Source organism: Lepisosteus platostomus, chromosome 1 (assembly GCF_059453375.1).
Source record: "Lepisosteus platostomus isolate fLepPlt1 chromosome 1, fLepPlt1.hap1, whole genome shotgun sequence".
NCBI classification, from domain to species: Eukaryota; Metazoa; Chordata; class Actinopteri; order Semionotiformes; family Lepisosteidae; genus Lepisosteus; species Lepisosteus platostomus.
Window position 1 is genome coordinate 17,485,548 of NC_142611.1, and position 26,183 is coordinate 17,511,730.

Here is a 26,183-nt window from a genome sequence, read left to right on the forward strand (position 1 = left end):
GTAGTTTGACCTTGTGCATCATAAGTGGCCTGATAAGTACGCTCATATGCATGGCTGATATTTTCATTAAAGGCAAAGCGATTTATTTAAGCAATTTAATGATGTTTGGGGGGGGGGGGGGTCATTTTAAAATGGCAAAGGTAACAATATTATAAAAACAGTACATTAGAATTGTCTTTCTTTCTACAGTGATTAATAAATTTAATATTTCAGGTGGGTAACTGCGTCAGCATTCGTAGGCTGCAAAGGAACAAGTAATAGGTTTATCCCATGCTGAAAAAAAGAAGAAAGAAAACACAACATTTCGGCCGTGAAAACTTCTTCAGGTGTGAGCGGTATCAGAATCAAAAGAACAGGTATTAAATTTCAGGCAAAATCCTTTCGGGATGATATTATGTCGACGACATCTGTAAAGGCATAGAAGGTGGTTAGAAAGCCTGGTCTTGGAACAGATAGCTGTGAAGAGATGGAATGCTGGTTTAGTGAGAGAAGCGGGCAAGTGTCCCAGGGAGGAAGAAAAGGTATGACGAAGAGATCTAGAAAAAGATTTGGAGGAAGAAATAGTGGGTCGCACCATAAAAACTGAGACTATATGAAGATTTGTATGGCTTTTTATTTGACATAGACATAAGACATCTTCTATCTATATAAATTGATGTATTTTCTTTTATTTTAAGAATAATTAGGAACAAATTAAAAATAAGGATTGGTGGGAGAATTTTCTTTATCACTGTGTTGTGCACTTAATATCTTTCTGCTTCTTACCCCCAAAAGCCATTTGCCTCTCTTAATTGTCTTTATGCATATGCATTGGGATAGATTTGGATTTAGATTATCACTTATTTACAGTACTAATTATAGAAAATCGCGTCTGTTGCATTTTGTGTACTGTCCTTGTTCCACCATTCAGCTGTGAGCTGTTGTTTCTATTTTAGTCCACCTCTTCAATTTATTCCTGTCAGTTCACACACACCAAGCTATGACCCAGTCCATATACTCTATTTTGCAAGTAGGAAAAGCCAGCTTAGGGATGCTCATGTACAGGTAGTGCTAGTAATAGTAATTACTAGGTAGTAATAAGTAAGGGTGGAGGGATAGGGGGTGGGCAAAAGCTCTCCTTTTTTTTCTTTTTCTTCATATATTTACTCCTCCTCTTGGAATAATTCTCCAGTCAGACCATTATGAGTTTCTCCCTGGGGGAAAGCTGTGAACCTTTATCTCCGACATGACTTCATATGCCATAACAGTAATTGCCAGAAGAGAGAGAGAGAGAAACTCGTGCCGGTGATGTTTAGCATCTAGTCTCAGAAAAGCTGTGCTGGGGGAAGAGAAAGGGAAAAAAAAAAGAAAACACTCCCCCCGCCTTTCAATCTGATGCCTCAAAGTTTGCTCTCTGAGCAGCTTATTAACAATGGGCTGAACTGAAAGGGTGATTTGTCAAGGTGGGAAGCACTGACTTGCTCTAGCCATTCACAAAGAGAGTTTCTTAGTGAGGAGGAACCCCTGTGATTTCTTTTCATCATCCCTGTGCTCATGTGAAGACTATCCTGATTTTTAAGAACGCAAGTTAAATAAAAAAGAAAGAAAGGGGGGAGAAAAAGGACTCCGGCAGCAGCAAGGACAGCACTTCCCCATCTCTGTCAAAAGTGTTTTAGACGAATCCTGAATTTAGCTGCTGCGCTGAAGCAGACTGTGAGACTCGCAGGCTGTGGTGCTCATCCAGCTTATCTTGTGGACTATTGGATTGTGAACAGTATTTCAAGGTAAGAACCAAACCTACTGTATGTATACCTTTTCTAAATGCTGGATTTATATGTCTATGAACATCTTTCTGTAAAGCAGAAATGTGAATAATTAGCTGCACATTTCAGGTTTATGTTTTATATTTAATAGATAAAAAAGTTGAGAGAGATTTGAATTTAAAGGATGTTAACAGGGCTATTATTAAGAGCACATTTCTAGCTCTAGTAACTCAGACCAGAACATACAATGTTATTCGGCTCAATACCTATTATTTTCCAACTCTTTTTTTTCCACAAGGCATTGAATTAGGCTGAACGTTTATACAGTAATTACAGGCACAGTGCATATCTTACAGCTGCTAGAGAAAATCTGGTTTAGATCCTGTCGCGTGGAGACCATCAGTTTTAGTGTTCAGCTCTTTTGTATTTAGACTATAGGGTCTGAATTTGCCATGAAGCTTTCCGTTTACAAACCTGTGTAAAGCACAATGGGAGCGGACAATTTGCTGATTATTTCACTAGCCTTTTCAATGGAATCTCCAACATGCCTAACAGAATTACTTTGTCATCAGTTCCCCGTGAGTTATCTGAGTCGCCTTCTTAAAAGACAGCGCTATCTGTCATTTTCTCTATGCATTCTGTTGGTGAGGAGTGAGAGTGAGGGAGGAATGTTTAAATGAGATGCCGCCTTATGGAAGTTCCTTTTTTAAAATGCATTATTTCTGATTTAAGGTGAGGAAAGCCTCTAAATTGTGCTGCATTATCAGGGAGTCAATCTATAGCAACACCCGCTGAAAGCTAAGTGGACACCAATCCCTGAGCTAAAGTGCTTTAAACATTTATGACTGCATGCACATCCTCTCTGCCTTAAAATATTTAAAATAATTGAATTATAAATAAGCTCTGCTGTCTAACCCTTTTCCAACTTGCATTGGTGCTAGCTGCATGCAGATTGTACAGTAGAGCAGCTGCTAAATGACTATACCCTTATTATGAAATTTTTAAAAGTCCCCTCAGTGGCCAGTTCAGTCTACAGCCTCTGCGAAGCACAGCTCCTTCCACAGTAATCATATTTGAATACCTGCAGTGATACATATTCCCAGGAGCATGCAATACCATGGAACAAAATGCCTTTGGTGGAGAGGGACGGGAGGTAGAAAGTTATGATATTATCATCCAGTTTAAAAATAATTAAAATGTTATTTGTTCACAATTATTACATACAGCTGATAATCACAGGGTCTTCTTTTTTATCTCTACACCAGTAATTTCTTGAAAGGCAGGGCTGGTTTTATTAAGTTCTAAACTAGAGCAAGCAATTCTTGTCAGTATCATCATCGTCAGTGGAGGAGAAGAACAGGAAAAAGTCGGGAATTAATATGTCAGTGACAAAAGATAAAATCAAAATCAATTGTCTCACTTGATTTCTCTCTCAGTTAAAGATAACCTTCAGAGAATTTTGAATTGCATGTATGACACACATGCTGCCTTCAAATAGAAACGAGCTGTATTCTTTTGATGTTTTATTGACTATTAACTCTTTCCTTAATTTTCTGTTAGGTACATACAGTATCCCTCATCATGAGATTGCGTGCCAAGTGAAAAATTTGAATCAGGCTGTATTTCGAAGGCTATAAAGAGCAGAAAATTATTCTAGTAAAGATAGGCATTGCTTATTTATCTGTTCTGTTTTTTTATTCCGATAATCAGCTAGTTACAGTTGCCTATGTGTGGGTGGGAGGAGAGCGTGTGTCAGGGTATTAAGGCCATACTTCTCAGACTCGTGTTTTAGGGATTTTTTTTATTAGAATCAACCAGCATCATTTATAAAACAAAATCTCCTGCTTCTGGTTTGGGAATTTTGGATTTTGCTCCTTGCTCTGTGTTGTTTGTGAATATGTTACTTCCACTATCATTTTGGCTGGTGGTGAGTCTAAACAATGAAGAGAGCATTTGATTCATTCCCACGACTCTCATATTTTGTTTGTGATTTATTTTGCATTTTATTTTTACCTGGAGTGTTGCTGAGTTTGGGTAGATGGATTTTATCCTCCTTTTTACAAGTTTTCTTGTAAATCTTGTTTCCCTGGTATAAATCTTAACCTTTAAGTGTGAAATACAACTGTAAGGATTCTTCATATTAAGCTTTTAAAATGTCTGTTGCAGAGGGTGATTTTTACAACAGTGAAGCAACTAAGTCTCTGTTCAATTGATTTCATGCTTTCATACAGTAACTCAATGTAATGGAGAAACTGCACTCCTTCTGTCACTGGTATGTTTGGTTTTTTTTTACTGTATTTCATGTTTTCCAGGGCATCGTGTTTTTACTGTATGTCTTATTTTTTCAAAGGAAATAATTGCTATAGCTTGCAGTCTAGTGTTAAATTAATACAAACACATAACAGCAAAGCTCCATAAAAGATCAAAGATTTACTGACTGTTTTAAAAGAATAATTTGCATTACATTGTTTTAGATTTAAAAATGTTTGCAATTTACAGTACCTTTCATTGAAATTGCAAATGTATTCCTACCTGTTTGACGTTAAAGCTGCCATTATTGCAATAAATGTTACAATTTGAGGTGCTCTTGTTTTCCAGGTGATGTTTCTGCATTTTATTATTTTTTTACCTGATTTAAGCATGAAACTCAAATTAGAATTGCAGATTGCATTACCTCAGGCTTTTTCATCAACAATCTCAAGCTTTTCCTGAATCTGAGGCTCAAGCCCACAATGTGAAATATATGTCATATGCAAGTAAGGGTTGCTGCCCTATTCTCAAAAGCACTCAGACAGTCACATGCAAAAGCACCATCGTACACAAAAACAATCTTACACAGTTAAGATAACAATTAACTGCAAAACCAATCTTCAGTATAGAAAATATCAGGCAGTTACCTCTATTAGTAACATACTATGAAATCATTGGTGCATTTCAATAACATTGTCCTGTAAAATTTTAATAACACTGTGTGCTATAAAGGAACAGCAGGTGAATTACAGTTTACATGGTGTACATTCTAATGGGAATGCTGTTTTCTCAGATAGTGTCATACAACCTTTTTGTGAAAAAAAAAAGAATCAAAACTTAAATCTGTCTACAAAGCTAAACCTAGGTATTACTTAAAAAGAAGACTTCTGTCATGTGCTGCAGTATATGACATCTCAGTACAGAGCAATTGTGTCTGTGTGCTAGAGCTTTGACAGTAAACTATCTGAGATCATAGGGGGCGCTGTGGTGTCATATTGCTCAGTTCCAGTCAGCATGTTGCGAGGTGCATAGCTATCAAGTAGAAAACAATAAGGAAACATTTTATTTTCCGAACTAGTTATTTTTTTCCCTATTTTTTTCCTGCTTAATTTCCAAGTTGTATGTCACTGTATATGTGTGAAGGAACAGCTCTATTTTCTTGTCAAAATGTCCCGTGGAGCTGTACAAGGACACCTGGTTTTGATATCAGGGTGAAAAAAGCAATTACAAAGGGATTTTTACCAATGAAATACCTTTTCTATACCAAGGAAAGAAAATGTTCTAACTTAATAAGAATTAAGGAATTCCCTTTCTGTTTTCCACAGTTATCTGTCATGTCTCCAAAAGCCAAAAAAAAACATGCCTTTCTTTCAATTTCTGAACACTGACAAACAGATGTGTCTGATGTCCTACCTTGCTAACAACAACAAAAAAAAGATAGGAAAACCAATACTGCATAGCAGTGTGAAGGAAGTGCTGTACAGGTTTCTGGGAACATTTTAGTAAGCCTAATAAGGAATATTAGTCATTCCTAATAAGGAATAAAACTCAATGTTCACTTTCCTGTCACCATGTTTCAGATTTAAGATCTAACTCACTGCTTTCATTGACAGATGCTTTTCTAGAATTAGAAGTATTGTTTGAGCTTGGCGACAAACACCAGCATGCAATCATTAAAGAGACAGAAGCGAAGATTCTGCTGGTTGATGTTGGTTGGGGACAGATGAGCCTTCCATCTGGCACTTTCAATTAAAACAAGAAAGATTATTCCAGCTTCATTCCTGGCCACATTTTTCTATTTACATCAGTCGGATGGATGGATATTTGATACCAGAGACTGCCATTCAAGGTCACAGATCTCTATTTGTACTTCCCCTAGTAGTTACTGAAAAGATTTTTCTTCATATAATTATTTGCAATGTTAATTCATTTTGCACATGAAGTCCATCCACTTCTTTTAAAGATGCTCCTTGCTCTTAGGTGTTTGTGAATATGTAACTTCCACCATCATTTTGGCAGGTGGTGAGTCTAAACAATGAACAGAGCTCTTGATTCATTCCCAATGCTCTCAGATTTTATTTTTGTGATTTATGCCTCATATAAAGAGCAAGTATTATATTCCACAAGGGTAGGCTGTGAGCTTGGAAGCCAAAAGGCCCATTATGACTGGTGTGTGTTGCTGGCATTGTATTTTATGTGATGTTTGACACTATTTATATGGACTCTGCCGATGTTGAGACTTGTGGAACAACTGTTATGGAATGTACACTGCACACTTACAACTGTTCAGCCCGTGCTTAGCTTTAAAGATTAATTTAAAAATTAAAGATAATTTTCAAATTTTATTAAGGGTTGAAATACAATGGGAACATAAAGTATCTTTATTATCCCAACAAACAAAAAAGAATCATTGATCAGAAGTGGTGTTGTTAAAAATCATGATCTAATATTTATTGGCTACTGGCCTTCATCACATTGGCAAGAGTTTAGCAATTTTCTGAAAATGCCACTTAAAAATGAAAAAGATTTGGCAAATTAACATTATCCTAGTAAACATGAGAAAATAATGCTGCAGCAAATGTACTTTTCATTATGGGTAATACACATAACTGTTAATTGTTATGAAGCCAAGTTATATGATCACATTAAAATGTACAAATATATGTCATACTGTATGTAATGGATGGGTTGGGATAGAGGGGCACCATTCCACTTATGTCTGTGAGCCTTTAATGTGTAATATCCATCTAGCAGTCAGTTTAATAAGGATGAATTAGCATAAGAACTATGCAGATACTTTTGTGCTGAAAACTATGCTTAACAGTGCTATCTATAAAAGGTTTAATTTTCCATCCTTATTCAGACTTTATCTCTAAGCCTTTAAGATGTGTTTGAATTTTCAAAGTGGGGTGACTTGAGTCTGGTATTTTTTATTTCTTCTTTTATTTCTTTCATGTTGATTGGTGATGTTGTCTGACAGCCTTCCGCCTTTGTGCAACATAGTGTGAATGCGAGGGGAGCTGGTGTAGTGCTGCCGGTGTGATCTCTTTACGGGTTAATCTCTAGGGCAGACGGCAGTAATTGAGGCCAATCAGAACTGTGCAGCAGCAATATCTTGGGCAGTTAGGGAGGGAATGCTACAAAGTGTCTTTTATAGTATTAATGGTAAAGGGCCATTTTGAGGAGATATGGGATAGGAAAGCCTTTTGAGCTTTTAAACATCCATCTGAAAGAACATCTTAGCCTTGTCTTGGGAATCAAAGGATAGGTAGGCTTTACTGTTTGCTGGCTTTTTAAAAGAAAGGAAAAAATAAGAAGGGGTGAAATTGCCTAGCTTTGTTTTCTGTTATACCAAGAGCTGAGCTTGACATATCGCCGTGTCACAGCCTATTCCTTGTTATAATACTTTTCGTAATATCTGTTTATTAGAATTTTTCCTGGTTGCTTTGATGTTTTTTGAGCACAATGTTGGTTCAAAGTAAGCCACAGAAAGATGCACACTAACACAAGCTGTGTATTTCAGCTCACACACATATAGGTTCTCTAATGAGGACTGATGAGGGTAAATGTTTAGAAAAAACCTAGAGAAGTAGTGTTTGGGAGTTGTTCTAGAAAAAAAAGGCTTAATGTGAACTTTTGGTTGTTGTTTTTTTATTTCACTGCTGTTGTCTTCTACCAACCTTACCATTACAGTAACAGAGTCCAATGGTATATTTTGTTAGTTTTCTAAGCAGTACATTTTAAATTATTTTAGACTTGGAAATTTTAAACATCTAAAACTTTGTCAGTGCTCACATACTCTTTGATCTCTTTCTCCTGCAATGACCAACCTTCTGGACATTTCTGTAAGTAATGACTCTTTGAAGACAGTTTGATATGTTCCTGTGGGACACTGCTAGAATTCCTCAAGGTTCACAATATTGGAAATCTGACCTGAGCACAAAATAAATAGTACTGAACAATAATCAGTAGCAAGTTACAGCTCTTTGAATTTCATCGATTACCATATTAAATACAGAATAAACTGGAAATATCACTAAGAATCAAATTAACATTCAGAATTTTAACAAAGATAATGTATCACCATAACATTATACACCACAAGCCTCACACACAATTTTCTTTTCCAGAAACTCAAAGTGCTGTGCAATAGCACATTTGTGATGAACATCTGGTAACATCAGTGCTAGTGCTTTGCAGTCAAATAGTAGCACCAATTTATCTGTTTATATTTATGAAGTGGGATTACTTTGGCTCCTAACAGTGTGAAAAACTATATTAACACTGGGAAATCGAGCAAACCACCACAAATGTCATACCAGAAAAACAAAATTGTGTAGAGTTAGTTGTTGATATAGCACTTTCACAAGCCATGCAGGCTTTTTTTTGTTCCTAGATTTATATTACTAAGCAAATAGGTTGTACAAATAATTTTCTCTATATTTTTGTTTTTATGTTATGATATTGTTTTTTTATCGTTTTAATAATATATGATATTATTTTCATAGACTCAAATATTAACCTAACCCTAAGGCATGACACTGCTATTAGAACTAAGGCTATTTTCAACTATGTGAGACTGAAAAAAATATTTGCAATCACGGCGTGACCCAGATCAATTTTAAAATTCAGGCTTAAATTGATATATACCGAACCTATATAAAAATATCCAATAAGCACAAGCTGCTCTTTCAGGGATTCTAGTGTATTACACCTGTCTTATCATATCAATAATATTCTTTGGTAATACTACCTACAGTATATAGTCCAGGAACATGCTTATGCTTCTCGAAAATATTTTAATGACGCTGGGGCAGTCATCACTAAAGGAAGTCATATTTATTAGTCTTGTGTTATGAAACTAGGCCATGAGTCTGTCTGCACTGCAACTACCAGTACTAGACATCCGGGTTCCCAAACAGAACTGGACATAGCTATTGTATATAATCAGGCCATATTTTATCTACTTTGTCTTCTACCTTTTTCTTCTAAACTGCCTTATACTTAAAAATATTTTTTTCCTTGGGTTAATTTTCTTATTTTGGTCATGAACTAAAAGATAATAATATTTTTCTGAAGAAAAGGCCAGTGGAAAATATAAGTACTATGGAGACATTTTATAAGCTGGCAAGAGGAACACATGGTTCTACTGAAGGATATAATGCTGTAGGTTTGGCTTACAATATTGTAAGCTGTGCCGAGCAGTATTTGTTTTGACTGAAATCTATAAACGACTACCTGTGTAAATAAGACAGGCACAAGGCAATAGGGACAAAGGTCAAAACGCTTGTTAATTTCCTGTTGTTAGTTGTTAGCATGCTGCTAATCCTCTGACTTCACACCTCTTAATTGGCCTCTATCTCTGTCCCCTGCTCCCGCCTCTCACTCCTCCTCTCACCCAGCCTTTGTTCTCCCACTATATTACCTTTGCCTACTGCCTTGTCTCTCTCACACCTGAAGAAGACTCCACGGCCAAAACATTGTATTTTCTTTTTTCTTTTTTTCAGCATGGAATAAACCTATTACTTGTTCCTTTGCAGCCTACACATGCTGACGCAGCTACCCACCTGAACTACTATGCTCTGAAAATGACCACAATTTTTAAAATAGTTTTCACACTACATGTTCCAACAGTTACCAACAATGCTTATACTGTACTGGAAATGTAGCATAATTCATTTTTACATCTCGATAATGTTAGTGTTATAAATTGTAAGAAGAAAGTTCATCTGTTCAGTTCTTGTTACTATCTTATGAAGCATATATTGCAGCTGTTCTTTTATTAATTGTAGTTCAATCTTAAAATTTCAAAAAGTAGTAGGAAATGTCAGAATAATCAAAGTAATTACTATTATGTAGCTAACAGAGCAAGATATGTTAGGATACTGTGTAATTTAATTAAATTAATGGATTATCATTAAACACAATAAATTTTAAGTTCTTCAGTCATTCAGAGCAAGTTCACTGAAGAACACTTTTATCTATGCTAATTTACATCTTCACAAAACACACATTATACAATATATGAATATATGAGGTCAGTATAAAAACTCTGTGGTATTTTCTTTAATAGCAAACATGACCTACATCTCCATATTTAACATGTGTACAGTATTTGCCCCAATTAATCTAAATGCATGACTAATATCTGTTGCTGTGATAGCATCCGGTATAGTGGAAAGTATGATATGTATTTATTTTCTCATTCTTTTGTTTATTCTCTTAAGAACCTAAACTATATGATTTTTATTTATTTTATTAGGTTCTTGGCTAACAAAATGCTCTTTAAAAAAAAAAACATGCTGAGAAATAGTTAAATAGCAATGCATCCATCCCATTTATCTTTTTTTGGTGATGTCCCAAACATCTGGAGTCTAACTCAGAAGAAAAAAAGGTACTGTAGGACATATGTAGATATGTGGAGACCAGTCCATTGTAGAAAATACAGGATGGTCCAATTTAGTATAGTCAATTAAGCCTAGCCAGCTTGTCGCTGGAAGGCAGGAAGAATCAGAAGACCCAGAGAAAACCCATGGCATGAACACAGTGTTAACATACACAATACACAGAAAAATGCCTATCGTTTGAAAGAAGTCTCAAAACCTAGACCTTTGAGACAGCAATGCTGATCACATATTGCATACCATGCAGTTCGTCAAATGTAGTGCTTAGAGAAGAGGTTGATGATGTATATCCTCTTTAATTTAATGGAAATTGTTACTCTTGGGTGTCGAATGAGCAAGAAATGCAAGTGCCTTTTAATTAAAATTCTTTTAATTTATTTAAATAACTGCTTGAATGAACACCAGGTATCAAGCTACAGGCAAGATAAAGTCCAGTACACATAAAAAATACCTTACTGTTAAATCTTTCAACAAAACATTAAACATCTATTACTGTGAACAGCTCACCGCACAAATAGCGATATTTTGGCAATATGTAATAACATTATGCATTTCCAAACCATTACCTTTGCCATATTTACCTTCAGATCCAGTTGTGCTGTTACTTAATGATGATTTTATGGCTTCTGTTGTGTCAGCAAATGATCTGGCTTGCTGGATTGACTGCAGCAAAAAAAATAAAATGATAGCGCAATACTGGCACCCTGCCTGTATGCCAGTATGACAATGGATGTCACATTTAAAAGACAACACTGTTAGAAATTTTAACTATTGGAATAAATAAAGCACTTTTGGAAATATGTGGTAAATTGGAATACTAGCTGCGATCTGTCTATCAACAGGTCTTTCTGAAGGGAAGGGAGGGTCAGTGGGTAATAGGATGTCATTTTTCTTTTATTCTTTTCTTATTGTTAATGTTTTGTCTTCTTTGTCAAAATGAAAAAGAAAAATGTGATCACAAAAAATGTTAGCTTTTTTCTTACCAAGAAAAGAAAAGTGGTTGTTCATAAATGAAAATGTCTGCTTTTTACAATGCAAAGAATGGTAAGCAAATCCCACTATGAATACTTGCAAAACAATTATTGCATCTGTTTCCCTGAAGAATTAACTTTGAATACTTTGTTTTGCTATTGGTGACTTTTGCCAGTACTTGAAAATACATTTAAAGAGAAGCTGGTACATTAACGCATACATTCGCTTTAGTATTTTGAAAGCATACTGTAATTTCAGAATGTTCTTCATCTTGGATCGCATTACCGGAATACAAACATCTACTGTACACTAAAATAAAAGGAATTTCATCATAAGAAGAGCCAATTGTAGAGCCTTAAATTCTTGCTCGTACTTTATATAGTTACAGTAGTTTTTTAAACATTTTAAAAATAGGAAAATAACCTAGAAATGTTTTCAGGGTGATATTACAGTACATTGCATAGGAAAATGTAGCTTGAAGCAGGAACACTCCATTTGAAAGTGAATCCTGTTGACCCAGGTGATGCTGAAACCATCTAATTGTGATAGAACAGCAAGTGGGTGTGTGATTGTGCAATGACTAATTCACACAAAGAGAACATGCTGTGGAAACCTGAGCTGGTACAGTACATAGCTGTTTTCGTAGGCAACCGGTTTTTTATAGAAGATGTTTTTTGCTTCCTACACTGATTTTTCAGTTCACCAAACGCATAAGTGACAATGACTGAACACCACCAGTGTGTCACTAAGTTATGCATTTTCACGAAAACAGAACTTATATATATACAAGTATACCCTTGTCAATGTAATCAGATGTAACAGGGTTGGGATAAATAAGAGATTTCCACTTGCCTTTACTTTGCTTCTGTTACACAGTCATGCCATAGCTTGATAAGGTGGAATGACACCAGATAACAACTTCTTTGGTTTTTGTTGGTTTTGTTGTTTTTTTTTTTCTTTTAACTTCCAAATTCACTCTGTGGCTTAGAGAGAAGCCTCCAGTGCTTCTGAACATGGTCTACTAAACAGATTTACAAGGTTCCAGGGTATCACTGCTAAAAAGTAAAACCTTGAGGGTCTTTAAAAAAACAAGGAGCTTACATGGGTTTCAGAATGCCCTGTAATGATGGTTCTTCTTAAGGAATTTTGAAATATTACATTCTGAATTTCAATTTACAACCTTAAAATGTAAAATAATTAACTGCACTCACACTGAACCCAAATCCCATTCAAAAATTAAATATTTAGAATTCTATCCATATAAAAAAAAACATATCCTTAACTTCCTTAGAAGTAGTTCCATTTGAATAAGCAATACCATAATTTCTTTAAAATGTGATGTTGCAGCCCTTTATTTATAATTGTGGCAAGACAAAGTAGACATGCTCAGAATCAAAATAGGGAACATTTTTTGTGCTGTTTTCCCAGGTGTGTCTTTCACAGTGAACCATAGCTTCACTGAGCTAGTTTACAGAAGGAATGTTAATATTCATTATCTATCCATATGTCTATGTGTTTATTGTGTTATGCTCATCTGTCTGGAGCAGTACTGTGAGTGCATGCTTCATATTCAGAAGTGCCATACAGGGTTCTGAACGTAATTATTGAACATTTTATGTAAGATTGTAAGCCACAGAATAATTTATTTTTTTCTTTATACTGTAATATGGAAAATAAATTAAGTAGCTGCTTTTCTACAGATTGTTTTCCTAGTTGACATCCAGCATTTATTGAACTTTGTGTTCTATCAGATTGATTTTTTTACTTAGTAACTGATGCAGCAGAATGATTTAATCTACACATGTACTTCAAACATAACATTTAGAAACTGGCTCATAATCTTTGTTTAGGTATATTGTGCTGAAAGACAGCTGAAAGAAGGGAGGGAGCTCAGGTCAAAATAGATGAGGAATCTTCATTAAACAAATATCTACTGTATGCAAACATTGGATCTCAGTCAGTATGGAAGCCAGAGTCAGCTGACAGGCTTTCTGGATTACTTTGAAAAAGTGAATACTGCTTTGTCCCATCACCTAAAAAGCGAACTTCTCAGGGTGAGTGAATTAAAATTCAATTCAAAATGGAAATAAGCAACACAGAACATACAAAATGATGCTCAGATTGTGCTGGAGCTTTAGTAAATAATAGTCTAATAATGCACTTGCAGTGGCAAATGAAAGCCAAGTGTTTGGATAAATGTACCTATTACTGTAGATATACAGTGCCTTGCGAAAGTATTCGGCCCCCTTGAACTTTTCAACCTTTTGCCACATTTCAGGCTTCAAACATAAAGATATAAATTTTTTATTTTATGTGAAGAATCACCAACAAGTGGGACACAATTGTGAAGTGGAACGAAATCTATTGGATTTTTGAAACTTTTTTAACTAATAAAAAAATGAAAAGTGGGGCGTGCAAAATTATTCGGCCCCCTTGCGTTAATACTTTGTAGAGCCACCTTTTGCTGCGATTACAGCTGCAAGTCGCTTGGGGTATGTCTCTATCAGTTTTGCACATCGAGAGACTGAAATTCTTGCCCATTCTTCCTTGCAAAACAGCTCGAGCTCAGTGAGGTTGGATGGAGAGCGTTTGTGAACAGCAGTTTTCAGCTCTTTCCACAGATTCTCGATTGGATTCAGGTCTGGACTTTGACTTGGCCATTCAAACACCTGGATACATTTATTTGTGAACCATTCCTTTGTAGATTTTGCTGTATTTTTGGATCATTGTCTTGTTGGAAGATAAATCTCCGTCCCAGTTTCAGGTCTTTTGCAGACTCCAACAGGTTTTCATCCAGAATGGTCCTGTATTTGGCTGCATCCATCTTCCCCTCAATTTTAACCATCTTCCCTGTCCTTGCTGAAGAAAAGCAGGCCCAAACCATGATGCTGCCACCACCATGTTTGACAGTGGGGATGGTGTGTTGAGGGTGATGAGCTGTGTTGCTTTTACGCCAAACATAACGTTTTGCATTGTGGCCAAAAAGTTCGATTTTGGTTTCATCTGACCAGAGCACCTTCTTCCACATGTTTGGGGTGTCTCCCAGGTGGCTTGTGGCAAACTTTAGACGAGACTTTTTATGGATATCTTTGAGAAATGGCTTTCTTCTTGCCACTCTTCCATAAAGGCCAGATTTGTGCAGTGTAAGACTGATTGTTGTCCTATGGACAGACTCTCCCACCTCAGCTGTAGTTCTCTGCAGTTCATCCAGAGTGATCATGGGCCTCTTGGCTGCATCTCTGATCAGTCTTCTCCTTGTCTGAGCTGAAAGTTTAGAGGGACGGCCAGGTCTTGGTAGATTTGCAGTGGTCTGATACTCCTTCCATTTCAAGATGATCGCTTGCACAGTGCTCCTTGGGATGTTTGAAGCTTGGGAAATCTTTTTGTATCCAAATCCGGCTTTAAACTTCTCCACAACAGTATTACGGACCTGCCTGGTGTGTTCCTTGGTCTTCATGATGCTCTCTGCGCTTTCAACAGAACCTTGAGACTATCACAGAGCAGGTGCATTTATACAGAGACTTGATTACACACAGGTGGATTCTATTTATCACCATCAGTCATTTAGGACAACATTGGATCATTCAGAGATCCTCGCTGAACTTCTGGAGTGAGTTTGCTGCACTGAAAGTAAAGGGGCCGAATAATTTTGCACGCCCCACTTTTCATTTTTTTATTAGTTAAAAAAGTTTCAAAAATCCAATAGATTTCGTTCCACTTCACAATTGTGTCCCACTTGTTGGTGATTCTTCACATAAAATAAAAAATGTATATCTTTATGTTTGAAGCCTGAAATGTGGCAAAAGGTTGAAAAGTTCAAGGGGGCCGAATACTTTCGCAAGGCACTGTAAATGCACATATACAGTATAGTTTATGGCATTTTAATGGGCCTTCACAAAAGATTAAATAAAGATCTCTTTCCTAATAAAAATAGAAAGGTTTGTTCTAAAGCTAGTGTATGTGTTATGCTCCGTTTTGCCATTTTGGATATTCTGCAATAATTTACTTAATACATCACATGTCAACTTAAATTGAAACTTTCTGAGTAATCAGAATTGTTAATGTTAAATTTACAAAATGTTACAGAAAACCATATATGATATATACAGAATATACAGTATATCATATATAAGTTCGTCATACAGTATAATGCTACAGTATATGTAGACTTCAGAAGAGTTGATACCTGTATGAAGACTTGCTACAGGTACCAGTAGAAGAACCTTCTTTTAAATGGAGTTTTACATTTGGTAAAAATGGCCTTCTAGTTGCTTTCCAAATTAATGAGTAAAATGATTTTTAAACAGAACTTTTACCTACTTTCTTTCTTACATATAAACATCACACTGTAGTGTGCTCTGACGAGGCACCAGTTCTGTAGGGTTTGGGCATTTACGGGGATAATTATTAATTGTAGCCATAAATCACAAAATGATTCTTTTAATGGCTTTAGAATCCAACCTTGCGGTATAACTCAAACAACACACACACAGGTACTAATACATGAGGATACATTTATTAATACATAGAATATGCATGTTAACCTAACAGATCTTATCGAGAGGGTTATCAGAATACAAAAGGTATATATTCAATCAGTTACGAAGAGTTATACATATTTAGAGGACATACGTTCGGTATATCATTCATTTAGACCATTTCGTAATTAAACTTGGTTACAACTTCTACATTAGATACTCAAAACAAGTACATAACTCTTAGGAATTAAATTGATATAAACTGGTTGGGATAACAATTGAATTCTCGAGCAGTAATGCAGTGAAGTTGAATACTCATACAATCTCTGGGGATTCAGATCTCCTGCAGGCACAAAGAAGCAGTTGCAGGCTTGTTGCTGTCCAATTCGCGCTGTCTGGCTAGGTGCCAGGCTGTGCTGTGCGGCGTGCGACGGTGCGGTGCTGATGCTCACTGACTGGCTAGTTAGTGTTGGCTTTAACTAGCAAAGTTTGTGCACAGGAGAAAAGATGACTGTGGGTCCCAGCAGGTCAGGAAGAGGACCGGTTCGTTCCTGATGAAGCGCTAGTTCTGAATAGTGATTCAGCTGTTCCGACTTGTTCACGAGGCTTGCTGCTGATGCTAGCCTCGGGTGGATCCTCTGGTTACTCTCTGGCAACCTCCGCTCTAGACTCTTAGAACAGAGGAAAGTTCTGGCACTTGGACACACTGGCTGTTCTGTGTTGGTCCGGGCTGAGTCTCAGGATGGTCAGGAGGCGCGCTGCGAGAATGTCCTGCCCTTGGGAGCCTTCTGCTCCTGGGCCGTCCTGCCCTGGAATTCTTTAGAATAGTCTTGCACCCCTGGAATTCTCCTAAGAGAGATTCTCCTTTTTGCCTGTTTTTACCAGGAGGAACTTCAGCTCGTTCATTGGCTGAAAGTTTCATGGGCATCAGAGACCCACGTGGGTTACTCTGCCCTACCAGTTCCTGATTGGTTGATCAAGGTGAGATATGAGTCACTTACTCCTGACACCTAGGAATGCAATCCAGATGTCCATCTGGCACTCCCTAGACAGATAGATGCCAATGGATGACCATTGATCATGATAGCCTGGCTTAGCTAAGTGCATCCCCCTTTGGGAGCTGTCCCTTATCAAAAGAAAACATCTTTAAATCAGCCTGCATGAATAGCTTCTCTGTGGCTGCACCACAGAGATGAAGAGAGAGATGGGGCCTCATTTGGGAAAGCACAGCAACACTTAATTCTGTCTTATTAACAAGCATTGCCGCTACAACACCTACTCACAATTTTCACCCTTGCAGCAACTCCTCATAAGGAGAGGGGTGGTGCTGTCAGCCTCATCCTCACCTCATAAGCTTTAATACACTTCAAACTTTCAATACATTTCATCTCTACATTGCATTAATTAGAATTTGTCTGAAATACTGACATAACTGATTCTGAAAGATTGCTATCAATATTCAGCTTCTTGGCATTGATAATTATATATAAAAAAAACAATATACATTTTGTACTTACAGCCCTTAAATTGGTTTTAATTGTAATTAGTTTAAAAAAGACAAGAACAATAATTACACCGGTATGCAAAAAATATAAAATCCAGAGCTTAAAGCTAAATGTTAAAATCCACATTAACAAGAAATCAGCAGCAAAACATTGTCATTTCAATGACTGAAACTGGTATGATGGTATGCTGGTATGACTGGTATGACAATCTAGAACAGTGTATCAATTGGATTGCTATAATTCTTCTTCAATTATCTGAAAATAGAAAGCAAAACAAAATGTACAAAATTCCACAAAAGGAATTTAAGTGTTATTTAAATTAATGAATTATTTCTAGATGAAATAAGGAATCATCATGAATACCGAATGTTTCACTTGGGTATTCTCTTTGCCAATTAATGACCTAAAATGTATATCTAAAAAATGTCAACATCTATTCCCAGTTCTGAATGGTGTTAATCTGGGTTTACAAAAAAAAAAAAGATTTATGTGGATTTTTGGTAATGTACAAAGCTGAGTAAATAAAAAAACTGTCTGTGCTGAAAATTTGCATTGTCATCATATGATTTGAGCCTAAAAAGTGTAGGAAATCTTGCCCTGTATTTTAAAGGTGTTTAAATGCTGTGCGTGAGCAAGGAAACAAACACCTGTTGTGTGGTATTTGTACAGAAGATGCAGTGACATTTAACCTCTGTAATGCACACTGTTGTCTGGTTTATGAAAATCTGTGTATAGGATTATATACTGTATATTATAAAATGTTAATTCTTAATATATTCTGGTCCTAAGGCTTCCCTTAACACAACATTCATGGTAACACTAGAGATTGACCAGGGCTATACTCGGTTTATAAAAAAAAAACCTTTGGGGATAATTGAATATAGAACATTACAGGAATATGCACTTCTTGTTTGTTTTTCCTAAATGCCCCTTTTCATAACAAATTAAAACTCATTTCAAACCTTTTCTCAGCTGTATTATGACTTCCTGCCGCCATACAAGCCATTCATACAAATGGTCTTCACAAATGACCAACGCATTCTGGCACATCTGGATTGCACAGTATAACCCCAATAAATTATTGAATACAGTGATTAACAAGGGGTTGAATATATATGTTTTTTTATATATGAGTACTTAAAGTAAGATGGATTTATTGAAATTCTGTCTGTACTCCACCATTTGCAATTAATGCATTATACAGATTAAAACTGCTATACCAGCACCTTGATAGGTTCACACTGGGCTTAATGCAATCTAAGTGCATACATTAATAGATTATGCTTTTTAAGTATAGCTTTTAAGTGGCATTAATTCCTATTATTTGATGCTCATTGTACTGCAAAATGTAAAAATGTAAAAATCTTTTAGTACACCATTTGCAAGATCAATACCCCAGTAGCAGGAAACAGGAGCTACACAACTTTTTTATAACTTCCTACAGTACATGCTTTAAATTAATAACACATTTATTTCCTACTGTTTGTGTTACTGTTCACTATTACATTTTTGTTTGAGGTTTACATGGAAACACCAGGATTTATCAGCACTGTTTTAAAACCTGGGTTCACTCATAAATTTAACTGTATAACTTTATTAAATTTAATAACTATAAAGTTGATTAAAGCTTCACTTACAACTCAAAATTTAAGTTTGAAAGGCATAAATAACATGCATTATAGTGTCACATACTTAACAATACAAGAAAAACAATGATTATAATGGTCTTCCTTAAGCCATTTGTCTTTGGTGTAGACCAGCGACAAAAGGGAACAAAGTTAATTCATATCTGACGAAAAGCAGAAGGTAACATGGCAGTCATAACATAACATAACATAACATAACATAACATAACATAACATAACATAACATAACATAACATAACATAACATAACATAACATCACAAGGAGTACTGTACATCAAATATTAGGAAACAATATTAGGACATCACATAAACGTCTGAGACATGATGAAATCTGATTCTTTACATGTGTATTCTAATGTATTTTTCCTAATACTAATACTAATACTAATACAATTGTTGTTGTTCTAAATATAGAGTATTTAACTTATCTTTAAATACAATACATAGTCAAATTTATTTCTATATACTCCATGATAAACTCAGTGAGTCCTGTAAAGAGATATAATTCTTAGATTCCTACTTGTTATCTGTTTATTGAGTTACAGTATACCTCAAACTAAATCTGTTTTGTTCTCCTCAATTCTCCGGCTCTCCCCTCACCTTTTTACTTTTTCCCCAGAATATTTTTTACTTTTGATTTGTCACCCTGATCTCCACTTTCTCAGCTCCTTTCCCGCTATTGGATTTAGCCGCAAATCTCAAGACTATTGCTCCTCTACTTGTGAGAGCAACATCCTTTCAGTATGGAAGAGTCAAACATTAATCTAGTGGACTCTGAGGATATATTTCAAACACTGGCAAGTCAGAGGTCTGCCTTGAGCTCTCAAGAGGCCAGTGAATCAAGCAGAAGAAGCAGTGGAAAACCTGTGCAATACATTGAACGACAACCCCTTGTACTGTCGTTTGTGTGTTTCTTCTTCTCTTTGTCAGCTGGTGCCGGGTTTTCTGTGGCTTGAACAGCACTACCCACAATTCAACTGGGCTCACAAGGAATTCACCGAATGGGATCAGGCGTGTCATGGTTGCTGCTTCGCCACAGTTCAAACCATAACTTCCGCTGAGGTCTTTCCAGTTCACTTGCTACCAGAGTACCATGACTTCCCAGTGTTGAGTAAAGACAAAGCTCAAAGTCTGCCTCTTCACTGTTCATTGGTAGGGACCTCACCTCCAAGGGGTCTTCTGTTTTCACTCTCTGGTGGAATTGCTAGCCATGAAGGTGTCTACAGAAGAAAACCTTTCAAAGATGTTCATCTGTCCTTCTTCCTCTCCAGAAAGTACTGGATTCTTTTTTGTAGAAAAAAAGACAGAATCCTGCATCAACTTCAGTTCATTAATGGGTCCATCAATGTCCTTACAAAGAAAGGCAGCTTTACCCCTGAAGCACAACTAGGCTTTGATGAGTTAAAACCTGTTCACATCTGCTCCCCTGTTGGGGCATCCTGATCCCTTGCTACTGTTCCTATCAAGCTGGAGTTAAACACTTCAGAGGTGGGAGTTTGGGCTGTCCTTTCACAGCGGTCTGGCCCATTCTATATTTATAACCCTTGTGCTTATATTCCAGGAAACTCACAGCAGCAGATGTGTGTAATGTAATTGGGAGCTACTGACTCTATAGGAGTGGTGGAATTTTTCTGGAAGGAGTCTGGAATGCTTTTTAAGTCTTCACAGACCACATAAACATACATGAATTGAGTGTAATATCTGGACGTTAAACAATCCTCCACACACAGCAACCCCTGTAGTACGGTGATTCTTGCTAAGAAGAACACATACCCCTACTTACAGTACCTCCATCAGTGAGTCCAACAAGCTGCCCTCAAAAGCCCTATGAAAATATATCAGAGAAGGGAAGAGAGAGAAGATCCATGAAAGGGGACACTACCACATAATGGTGTAAGATAATCACACTAGAAATATTTTTAAATACATTCCTAGATTCTGACCATAAGGAGCGCTAAATTGTTTTACACACCATTTTCAGTGTGATGTTTCAAGTTCCATATGAATAATACAGTGACATTTATAAGGCATCTCACAAAGCTGTATGAAGCAGAACACAAGAAAAGATGGATAAATTAGTATAAAATAGTATTGATTTTTCTTTTTTCTTTTTCATCCAGCAATCTCTCTTTCTGCATGTATATTTAATCCTAACACAGTTGGATGGGCATGTGGCCTGTGTTTCTCTCTGAACAAAGGTTTTCATGCTTCATTTTTCCAGACTACCAAATGAAATCTTCTTTTCTCTAAGCACTGAAAAATGGTGATTTGACTGGCAGCACTGCATAACTACCCTGGAACCACAGGGAAAATGAGTGAAGGGCAAGACATATCCTAAATTTAGATCAAGGACTGCCGTAACCACAGGGTAAGAAAAAAAAAGTCATGTTTCATCTATAACAATGATGGCTGTGTATTCTTTTTTTTCTTTAATACTGTATTTATTAACTGTGGGCTTTTTGAAAAAAAAAAGCAGCAGTGTCTATATTCTTTAAAGTAATTTAACTAATACTGTTTTCAATTTTATAATATGGAATAAAGTCTGATTATAGGAGAGTATATACAGTATCTTAAACAGTATATGTACTATATAGTGTATAAGTATATCTATATGTAATTGCCTTAGAGGAAGAAATTGGAATGTTCATTATAAAATGTAGTTTTTTATTGTAATTCTTGATGAACAGCTTCTAACTAATAGTGAACTGAAAAACTCAGTCAGTTGTCTAAAAGACACCAGCCAGTGATTTAATAAGATCTAACCATAAAAACTGTAACAGTATTTCACTAGCGATTTAAGTACTGTAGCTATTTTGTCAGAGTTCTTGTACATTGGGGCTATTGAGGCTATTTCCTGGAATAATCCATAGATATTATTTATACTGTAGGTTGTTACACAATCAGGTACATAAGAAAGTTGGCAAATGAAAAACAACACTAATTATATAAAAATATTTCTGTGTTTAATCTTTACCAGTTTATGAGATACTGACAATTAAATCCCAGAAAATTGCTGTAGAATTTTAACGAGTAATAGGCTTGGAGGAAACTGGAAGGAGAACAAAAGAAAAGGCTGACGCACTGTATACTGTAGTAAAGATAAATGTCTTTGTTCCATCAACTCTCTGGGCAACAACTGTGTAAAGCTAGCAATGACAGACCACAAGTATGTTGTTATTATTCTGAGGCTTCCAAGCCACCTGCGGCTGGAAGTCTATGAGGATTTATTTTATCCTTTTTTCATCCCAAATGTCTAGCTGCTCTTGGTCAATCAACTCTAAATATGGCAGGTAACATCCTATGGGTAGATTAATTAAATTCTGTCACACAAATTCATTTCTGCATAAAATTTGATGAAGGGATAGAAAATGTCTACAATCCTTGCCTTTAGAAAACTGGTCATATGATTTATTTTATACAGGTCCAACAAACTAATTTGCTCAATATTCAATATTAAATAAGCTGGTTCAAAACTGACTGTGACCTTTAAATGTATCCTGAGAACTGTTTAGTCAGTTAACTACAATTATTTTCACACAGCGCACATCATTCTGGGGACAATCAAATTTCAATATGAGAAAGGTTTTTTCCATTTAAACCAAAGAGGTTATCTGCCCCACTTTTTTTCCCAAATTTAAACAGGTTCTGTGGACAAACATCTGGGAACACCATTTCTAAATTCAACATGTTAAGTTCTATGTTCTTGGGTGCCTAACATTCTTTTTTAATTTCGAATAAGTTTTGCTGAAAAAAAGTTTGGAAAGTCAAAATGATGTTTATGATAGGAGAGCTTATGTTAGATACAGCATGCTAAATTCAATTAACATGGTTCATGTAAACAACACTGTACATAATGCTCAATATGTAAATGTAAGTAATCATGACTGTGATTTTGCATTACACTGCAGTAAAAGAGCTCATTAAGTACAGTATGAGCCTCTTACAGTGATGCATCTTTCTGAAGCTTGAAAGCCTTTGAAAACCCATTGGGTCAAATGACTAATATTTTTGTACAGTGCATTTGTTTGTTTGCCTGTGTGCAGTGTTGCTTTGGGGTACTGGAAGATGCCAGAGAGATGATGTATCAAATCCCAGACCAATAGACAACACACGTGACACTACATGGGTGTAACTTTTTGATTGAGGGCTTTCAGTCTTTGTCCTACTGTTTTCCTGTTTAGTATTGTACATCTTTCCAGGTAAATGAAAACAAAAAGTTCAGTTATCTAATAAACAACGTTTCACCTTGTTGTTTTCAAAAATTATATCTGGCATTTACAATATCAGGTATTTTTGTTGAAAGTTTTCTGTTTTCTGTTTTATTTAATGTATGTTTGTTTGTCAAGGTTTTGTATTTCATTATTAATGTAGTCACAAAGAAAAAATGTTTTAGAATTCTGTTTTTGTTAACATATGACTATATGACTATAACATATGACTCGTTGACAGGTAAAAAACTAACTCACTCCTAGAGAGTTTCTGTGTTGCTGTGTTAATATCTCTACATTTTTGTGAAGATTTTATGTACCAATGTCTGTATATTTAATTTTGTTGCACAGCGAATTTAACCAAAAGTGAAACACAGACCAGAAGAAACTACAGTATTTGCAAGTATTTAAAACTGATCTTTTACACAAGGAGATGCCTTTTTTATGCAAGGAGATATGGGAATCTAAAACGTCCTACCCAGCCATGTTGAAGAAGCCTATTAAGATCAATTAATAATAATAATAATAATAATAATAAACTTTATTTTATATAGCGCCTTTAAAGGTGGCTTCTCAAAGCGCTTTACAGGATGACAATAACAATAAATAAGAAGACTACAACAATAAATAAGAAAAATTTCACAAGACAGGACACAATTATAATTACAGCAATACAACAATAACAATAGAGGAGACCGTGGAAGATGGTATTAAGAAGAGCAGAGGGGTGAAGAATGGAACCAGTTAAGTAAAGGCTTTTCTGAAAAGGAGGGTTTTGAGTCTGGATTTGAAGGAGTTTAGAGAAGGTGACTCTCTAATATCCTTGGGCAAGGAGTTCCAGAGCTTGGGGGCATAGCAGGAGAAGGCCCTGTCGCCCATACAATGTAGACGGGCTTGGGGGACAGTAAGGAGGGCAGAATTTGAAGAGCGGAGGTTGCGAGGTGGGGAGTAGGGCGATAAAAGTTCAGACAGGTATTGAGGTGCCAAGCCATGTAAAGCCTTGTAGGTGAGCATGAGGATTTTAAAGTCTACGCGGAATTTGACCGGAAGCCAGTGCAAGGACTCCAGGATAGGAGTAATGTGAACACTTGCACTAGATCTGGTCAGGATTCTGGCTGCTGAATTTTGGACATACTGCAGCTTGTTCAGAGTAGATTTAGATACCCCAGGGAGCAGAGCATTGCAGTAGTCAATTCTAGAGAATACAAATATGTTGATCAGCTTTTCAGCCACAGTTAATGATAGCATAGGGCGTAGTCTTGCGATATTTCTAAGGTGAAAAAAAGATGTTTTGACAGTATGCTGTACATGTGGGTCGAATGTTAAGCCAGAATCGAATATAACCCCAAGGTTTTTCAATTTTGATTGGAGCTCAAGTACAGAGCCATCTACAGACAGGGTTACAGGACTGGCTTTGCGAAGTTGATGGGGGGTACCAATAAGCATGACTTCAGTCTTGTCACAGTTAAGATGAAGGAAGTTTTGAGTCATCCAAATTTTTATGTCAGAGATGCAATTAGATAGAATAGAGACAGCCACATCAGTGTCGGGTTTGGTATGGATGTATATTTGAGTATCGTCAGCGTAAAAATGAAAGCTGAGGCCATGTGATCTTAAAAGCTGACCAAGTGGGAACATGTAAATGCTGAAGAGCAAGGGGCCCAGTATTGAGCCCTGAGGGACACCAGACTTGACAAGACCAATTTCAGACCTGTACCCATTGAGAGAGACAAAGTGACAGCGATCAGTGAGGTAAGACTTAAACCATTTGAGGGCAGTGTCAGAGACTCCAAACACAGTCTCGAGACGAGAAAGCAAGATGTTATGGTCAACAGTGTCAAAGGCAGCACTGAGATCAAGAAGGATGAGTATGGAAAGAGAACCAGAATCAGAAGCTATTAGGAGATCGTTGGTGACTTTGACTAGGGCGGTTTCTGTGCTGTGAAGTTGACGGAAGCCAGATTGGAGGGGTTCGAAAAGGTTGTTTGTCATGAGGTGGTTATGTAACTGAAGTGTGACAGCACGTTCTAGAATTTTAGAGAGAAAGGGTAAGTTGGAGATGGGGCGAAAGTTGTTAAGATTGTCGAGAGCCATGTTAGGCTTCTTTGGCACTGGGGTAATAGCAGCAGTTTTGAGGACCGTTGGTACAATGCCGGTGCTCAAGGATTCATGTATTATATTGAGGACAATGGGACAGAGAGAAGAGAAACAGGACTGGAATAAAGTGGTGGGAATGGGATCTAAAATAGATGTGGTGGGTTTCATGCGCGTAACTAGTTTGTTTAGGGATGCTGAGTCAAGAAGAGAGAAGCTGGAGAGACGGGAACCAGAGAAGTTGGATGAGGAGGGAGGAGGTGTGGAAATTATATCCGTAGTGGAGAGAATGTGATGCCGGATGTTGTCAATCTTAGAACTAAAGAAATCTAAGAATGTGTTGCAAAGTTGTGATGAGGCAGGTAATGTGGTGGGGCAGTTTGGCTTGAGCAGTCTGTTGATGGTGGAGAAAAGATGTCTGGGATTGTTTTGGTGATTTTCAATGATGTGAGAGAAGTAGGTGGATCTAGCAGACTCTATAGTAACCTTATAATCAGATAAGTAATCTCTCCAGGCCTGATAATGTACATTTAGGCCGGAAAGACGCCACCTACGCTCAAGTTTGCGAGAGGCTGCCTTCATGAAACGCAGATGGTCATTGTACCAGGGGGCAGGGCGAGAGAAGGAGATGGTTCGAGTTTTTAAAGGAGCAAAGGTGTCGAGGGTAGATAAAAGAGCATTGTCAAGTAACTGTATTTTGTCCTCTAGAGGGTCAGAGGAAGAGAAACAGGATAAGGAGGACAGAACAGAATTTGCAAACCTTGGGTGATCAATTGATCGCCAGTTGCGGAAATTTACAGAGCGTGAGGGGGAAGTGTTAGAAACAGGTAATTCCAGATTGAAGAGAATGGCTAAGTGGTCAGAGAGGCCTAGATCAAGGGGGG

At 36.7% G+C, this 26,183-nt stretch overlaps 1 protein-coding gene across 5 annotated transcripts in view; it reads left to right on the plus strand.

Annotated features, from left to right (window-relative positions):
* Positions 1–1,146: 1,146 nt before the first annotated feature.
* LOC148677792 (leucine-rich repeat and immunoglobulin-like domain-containing nogo receptor-interacting protein 2) overlaps positions 1,147–26,183 on the plus strand; it is a 504,064-nt gene continuing 479,027 nt past the window's right edge. For 2 of the 5 annotated variants that reach the window (XM_088626241.1, XM_088626224.1), the window contains exon 1: positions 1,147–1,763. The gene's annotated coding sequence lies outside the window, so the exon portion shown is untranslated. Of the gene's footprint in view, positions 1,764–21,242; positions 21,366–26,183 lie in introns of those variants that run through there. The other 3 variants (XM_088626215.1, XM_088626206.1, XM_088626232.1) reach the window with 2 other exon arrangements.